The sequence below is a fragment of the Festucalex cinctus genome, chromosome 3 (assembly GCF_051991245.1).
Source record: "Festucalex cinctus isolate MCC-2025b chromosome 3, RoL_Fcin_1.0, whole genome shotgun sequence".
NCBI lineage: Eukaryota > Metazoa > Chordata > Actinopteri > Syngnathiformes > Syngnathidae > Festucalex > Festucalex cinctus.
The window spans coordinates 1,162,972-1,170,134 of NC_135413.1; positions in this window are offsets into that span (position 1 = coordinate 1,162,972).

Here is a 7,163-nt window from a genome sequence, read left to right on the forward strand (position 1 = left end):
CGCGAGTCACGACCAAGATTCCTTTTGCCGAACAACGCGTAGCAAACAAATTACCAATCTACCGTCTCCCGACAAAACAACCAAAAGGACTACGCTAGTCCTCAATCTGCCTAGCATCACGCTAAGCTGAACCAAACTAACCACGAGACAGTTTGTTTCTTCTCGGTGTCCCAGCCAGAGCACGCTCACACGCAAGGTGTGACCGCGCTGAGACTTGACATGCTGCACTAATCTGTTTGATACATCAACAGCTCAGTTGTGAGAACGTCTTCTCGGCCTGCATGCTCCCTTAATACAGCTTTCTTTTGCCCTAGAAAGACCCAAAGTCATAGTAAGAACCGAAAGTGCCCCCTTTCAGTCACATTGACATGACATTCCTACACAGGCCTCTAGACAACTATTGGACTTCTATTTTTCACTCTCGTGTTCTTCTCCTGTTGCGTCTGTTACTTTCCCCTTCCACTCTATACACGACACGTAGTGTAGACCTAGAGGGAAAGATAACATCATAGCCAACTGCCGAGTCGAGCTTTAGCAAAGGGAGGGGAGGGGTGGGTTTGCACCAACTTTGTACTCTGGTAACTGCATTGTTGTGCTTCACCTGTCCACCTGCCGATGCCACGTCTAGAAGTGCCGACCGAAACGTTCTGTCGAAGAACGTTTCCATCGCCAAAGGGAGGATCTGTAACGATTATCGGCCGGTTGTAACTTTTTGCAACCTCAGTTCCAAAGGAATTGAGCTCCTGTGGCCTGAACATGCCACTGTGGGGGGTGGGGAGGACAAGAACATCCCCCACAAACAGCCACATGCTCTGACTGACACGCGCACGCGCACACACACACAAATCAGGACAGTAAAAGCCTTCTTAGAAACTTGACTTTCTTATTTTGCAACAGAACAATGAATTATGAAATGTTATGTTTGCCATTTGTGAAATGGTGACTCCATGAAATGTCATGAAAATGTTCCATTGCAGTGGCAGATTCTCCACTAAACTTTCATGTGTATGCACGTTTTAACAGTGTAAGCTAGGTAACATTTTATTTGAGGTATTCAATTGTACGTGTTGCATTGGTTGAATTCTGACCTTAGAATCTTAACACACATGGGATCCAGATTCAATCTGATTAGTCAACCAAAAACCTCCCCCAGCTGGTAACTTTCCACTGTGGTCTCAACCGGCCCCCCCTGGTGTGGAGGCCGCCGCCTTCCCAATTTAAAAGCACGCTCCCTGCGTGCTGCTCTCTCTTCCGCTGCTCTTTGGCTCCCGCTTCTTCGCTGCTCCTTGGCTCCTTCCTGGTCTCCATCGGCGCGGCTGCCAGACAAAGGGCTAGCCCAGCTAGCTTAACCTCCAGCACACGGCAACGCACAGAAGCCATCGCGTGTTGCGACAGGCGCAGCGAAACACGCTGCTTTTGGTCCCTGCACAAGGCTCAAACGGATGGTGCCTTTCGAGGCATACCAGGCCTAAACCAAAAAGGGCCTCTCCCAGCCAGCAGGTTGACCCCGTGACGCTCAGTTGGCCAGCCGGACGACCTGTCTCTCCCTCTCCTGAACTGAACCTTCTTCATCCCTTCTTCAAACGGGCTTGGCGAGTCTCCATCCAGGGTCCTGCTTCTGAGACCAACCCCCTCTGTAAGTGCAACTTTGCAGGCCTTCGCCCTAGTACAAATTGGTGCAAACTAGGTTGATTGTGTGTCCCATGTTGGTTCGATTTAAGAAACCCATCACCTTGGCTAAGACCGTTTCTTTTTTTTTTCTTTTCTTCTCCTTTGATTATTTTTATTATTTTAGTTCTCATTTCATTGCCTATCATAGTAGTTAGTTTTGCTTCTTTAAATTCTAAGTAGATTATCCCACCTAGGTTAGAGAATAAACGTGCACAAAACTCAAAACCTGGTTTACTGTGTGTGTGTTTCATCAATTTATAGTGACCTCTAAGCTGAACAAAGAACTCACAAAATTGTAGTAAGGGCACAACCTTCATTTTAATGACTGATTCAACGAGGTTCTCATCTGTTATCCTGATAAAATTATCAAAAAGAGATGTGGTGCTCCGCAGGCAAGCTCAACTTAATTTAAATATTAAGTTTGAGTCTCCTTCAATTAATGAGCCAATTGATTATTAATTTAATAATTAACAATTATTGATTTAATAATTAATTGGACCGATTTCCCTTACACCAAGTCCGATCTCAACGCTGAACCAATGTTCACTCTCGTTCTCGGCGCCGGTCACTATCAAGTTTAGATTTTTTTTTTTTCGTGGCACTTGACATTGTTTTCATTTTTTTTTTTAGCAGCCTTCCGCGGAGTAACAGCGGGTGTCTGGGGCAGCGAAAATCTGTACTTGTTCCGTCTTCGCGCGACAGGAAACAACTGACGATGACGCGAATAACGTCAGAGGGCGGGAAATTCGAAGGATTCGGACCGGACGCTTCCTAAATAATATTGGCCAGAGGCTTGTAGGAGTACCCATTGTGAACAGTGAAGATGTTGATCTACTAATTAGAATATGTTTCAGTCATAAATGGTCAAATAAAAAGGCTATTGTTAAGATATTTTTTTGGGAAATCCTACATAGAGTAGCTTTAAGGGTTCGTACGGGTGCTTGAAAACCTTGAAAATGGTTGGTTTCTTAAAGGAAAAAGGAATCCGTTTTGGATGTTTAAAACCAGGGCATATGTGCAAAAACTGCAACAGGCGCCTCTTATGCAAAGCATGTAATAAAACCCACCCAACCGTGCTTCACATAGGAAAATTGGATAAGGAAGAGGGACCACTATTGGAAAAGGAAAAAGGAACAGATTCTTGCACCCTCTAGTGGCTAGTTTATTAATGCAATTTAATTTTCATTAGGGATGTTTTGGCCTTCTATGTTTAAAATCTATGCTAATTTTCACATTAAGGGGAACCGAATTTGCTTGTGAAGCGATCAATGTGTGCTTGCATTACCAAGTGATAGAATAATTGTTGAATTAAGAATAATTAACTAACAAGTGTGATTAGCAGAAGATGTTTTGATTGATTTAACTATATTGTTTTTATCATACATTTGCGAAGTTTCATAATCATTTATATTAAATATAGTGTTTGCAGCGAGAGCAAAACTGCTCTTGAAGAGCTGGAGACCAAAATTATGCATCCGTTGGCAATCGAAAGTGCCCTTGCATGAAACGTGCTGTTTATTGAGTTTCTGCAAAGTCATGATCGAACGTCAAAGAAGAACCTGGATGGAGAAGATAATCAGTATCTCTTTCGCTTCCCCTCCCTATTTTCATTTTGTGTGCCAGGCAATCCAAATAAAAAGAGAGGGGGGAGAGGGACTGTTTTAGAAGCATAGGTTTGAACTGTATGGCACAGTTCTCCTCTGCTCTCCTCGCGAGCGTGTTAAAAGGTATTACGGTGTCTTTCTCTCCTTTTTGTGTCTGTGTAAAATTATTATAAAAGTGTCAGTATTGATGAACCTGACATTTCTTTGGTGCCGAAACCCGGGACCCAATATGCCTGACGTTTCCGGGAGCTGAGTCGACGTCCAGGTAAAGACCTCGGCCGTGGCATTATATCCCTTATTTTGGGAACCCTGGGCTTCGTCTCTGCGCCTGGGAGCCAAGGGTTGACGGGTAACCCAGGGAGAGAAGACATCTTTGGTGAGTACTTCACCTGCTTTAAAACTGAGAGTCAGAATAGACTTTAAAACTGAGAGTCAGAATAGACTTTAAAACTGAGAGTCAGAATAGACTTTAAAACTGAGAGTCAGAATAGACTTTAAAACTGATGGTCAGAGAAGACCCTAAAACCCATAAAAAGAGCAGACTCTAAAACTAATAGTCAGAATAGACTTTAAAACTGAGAAGGGCGGCGGTGTCCTGTTGCGCAATTAAACTTTCCGCAGTGTGAATGTGTACAGTATGACTGGAGGTTCGCTACCTCATGTGAACAGGAAATTGAGTGACAAGCTGTCAGAGGAAGCAAAGGCAAGAATTCTCCGCCACTTGTGGTAGAAGCTTGAGAATTACCTCAGACGGGAAGTAATTGTCGCCCTGTTCAAGGTTGAAAAAGTCAACATAGTCACCCTAGGTGAACCGTTGACTCCAAAATGGGGAAATCAAACAGTAAGCAGGCCAAGATAAAGGATCCGAAACAAAAATTTGCATGCAAGGATTGGAAATTTGTGGAAAATCAATGCCCTGATAAAATAAAATATCTTAATAAATGGATAAACAAGTATAATTTTGCTGGCCAGCTCAACACAGTAAAAATACTCGAGTTACAAGATAAAATCAAAACCACGCGAAAATGCAATAAAAAGAAAATGCGAAATGATGGGTATGACGATACCGAATTTTGGATGTTTATGGCAGAAAAGCGAAGTGGCGAGAAAGCGAGACAGGTGGAAACAAAGGAAAGGGGGGAGGGAGAAAGGGAAGGAGCAGTAATGTATCAAAGAAAGGAGGACGATGAGACCGGGCCGGTGTGGCTTAATCCAGAGCAGAGTAGGGGAGATACAAAATTTCAATCACAAAGAGGTTCACCGGCCACACCACAATACAAGGGTTCCGGCTCCTCGTCATCCCCAGAAATTGCCCACAACCAACATCCTCCCCGCCCTCCGCCGCCTTTCACCGCAACACCTTCCTCATCGGCTGACAAATGGGGGGGAAGGGCCTTCCAGGGCCACCAGGGCGAGAGGCCCATTACCATTTGAATTTTCCAAAACGATGGGACAAGTATCATTTACCCCCGCAAGAACTAACAGAAAATGGGAGGATATAGAAGACATATATCCAATGATTGAAGTAGCAAACCCGAATATAGCTGAGGAGCAGCCCACTATTTTGGTCCACCGGACGTGGACTCAGGAAGATGTGAAAAAGGCCGTAGAGGGTGTCACATCTTATAAAGTAGACGTGAATGAATTTGTGCAACAAATGGAAGATCTTAGAAGATCTTATCACCTGAATGGTGTGGAAGTTCAACAACTCTGGATGACAGCCCTTAAAGAGGACTGGCATGGCATTAGGGGAAGTTGGGATCCAAAAGCAGGATTAGTGATCCTGCCTCATGATAGTGCGGAGTTAGGCCACCAGGTAGCAGGGCTCATAGCTCGCACCGCAGAAAAATATAAACAAAGAGCAAATTATACAGCAATTGCGAGGATGGCGCAAAAAGATAACGAATCATTTGAAGAATATAAAAATAGGATGACATCCTGCTTCAAGGCAAACAGCGGAATACCTGAGGATCACACTCCAGGAAGTGTGTATCAAGAGCAGTTAAAAAATGCTCTGGATGCTCATTCTAGCACTGCCATAAACATTGGATTGAAAAATATTGGATAGACAGACCAACAGGGAGCCTTGATCAGTACATTAACCAGGCTCTTCATGCAGAGAAAGTGATTGAGGGCAAAAAGAAAAGTCTGATATCTTTTCGAGAGACTCCATGACTGAAGAAATTTGTGGAGTAGGGACAAGGCAGGCAGGTGGGCGTTTCAATGACAAATTTAAGGAAAAAAAAACAACTAACGAGTTTAGCAACGGGCGACAGGGAGGTTTTACCCACTGACATTGAGAGTGCCGCATGCGGTGGCAGCCTTGTTGTTACAATCTAATATGACCTTTTTGTCACCCGCGAGACACTTATCTTGTATGGCCATCCTGCTTTCGCAACCGCATCTGATGTTGGAAAGATGCACCGTTTTGAATCCAGCCACATTGATGCCACTCCCTTGTGATGGGGGGCTGCATGATTGTCAGGAGCTTGCGGAACAGACTACTAAATGTCGACCAGATTTAAAGGATCAGCCTTTGGAAGGTGGAGCAATTCTTTACGTGGACGGCTCGTCAAAGAAAAATGATTTGGGGAAAACACAAACAGGATATGCTGTCGTAACACAAGATACCATGTTAAAGGTCGAGCCTCTGCCCTCGTAGTATTCAGCGCAAGCAGCTGAATTAGTTGCGTTGACGATGGCGTGTAAATTGATGGCTGGAAAAGATGTTTCCATTTACACTGACAGCCAGTATGCATTCTCTACATGTCATATATTTGCTCACTATTGGAAAAATAGGGGGATGATAACATCTACAGGCAAGCCAGTGACACATGCCACGCTTCTGACTGAGCTGCTAAATGCTGTTCAGTTGCCAAAAAGGGTAGCGATATGTAAGTGTGCAGCACACACCACTGGCACAGATAGTGTCACCCTGGGGAATGCATTTGCTGATAAGACGGCCAAGCAAGCTGCTATGAGGCCATTTTTAGGGGTCGCAGACAACACAGTACAAGATGATATTCTGCATAACAGCGTCCTACTCGAAATGCAACAGCAAAGTCTGGCGCAAGAACAAAAAATGTGGGAAAATAAAGGGGCAACACTGATAAATGGGATTTATATCAGTAATGAAAATAAACCAGTTCTTCACGGGAAAAAATCTTTGATGACAAAAATGATTGAGAGACATTATACGGCATATGGGTTTAATTTGTATTCAAGATATTTTTGAAGAGCTCATCTGACTTGTTCAAAACATAATCCATAAGGGAATTCTAGGGCTAAGAGTGGCCAGTTTCCCCAGGCTACGTATCCATTTTAAAAGAATATATATAGATTTTATTGTGCTAAGCAAATGAGAAGGGAAAAATATTGCTTGGTCATAATTGATGCCTTTTTAAAGTGGGTTGAAATTTTTCCAGCATCACACCCTGATGCACTAACGGTAGCCAGGGCATTATGTAAAGATATAATACCGCGATATGGCATTCCAGAAGCTATTTATAGTGACAATGGAACACATTTTGTGAACACAATTATTGAAAAGATTGGCAAAATGTTCCATGTTAATTTAAAACACCATTGAGCTTACCCACAGAGCGTGGACTTTGTAGAACGAATGAACGGAACAATTAAAAAACCACCTATAGACATTTATGGAGGAAATACAACAGCCGTGGACTCAATGTATAGACCTAGTAAAACTGTATGTTAATATAACTAGCGCGGCAGGTCTATACTCCATTTGAAACTCTTTTTGGGAGACCGTATAAACTGTAAATATTTACTACACAGTGGTAGTTAAGACGATGAGGCTACTTTGGTAGAGTATATGCGATAAAGATTTAGAAATGCCAGGGGGAGTTTTTGCTTCCCCCTCACAGG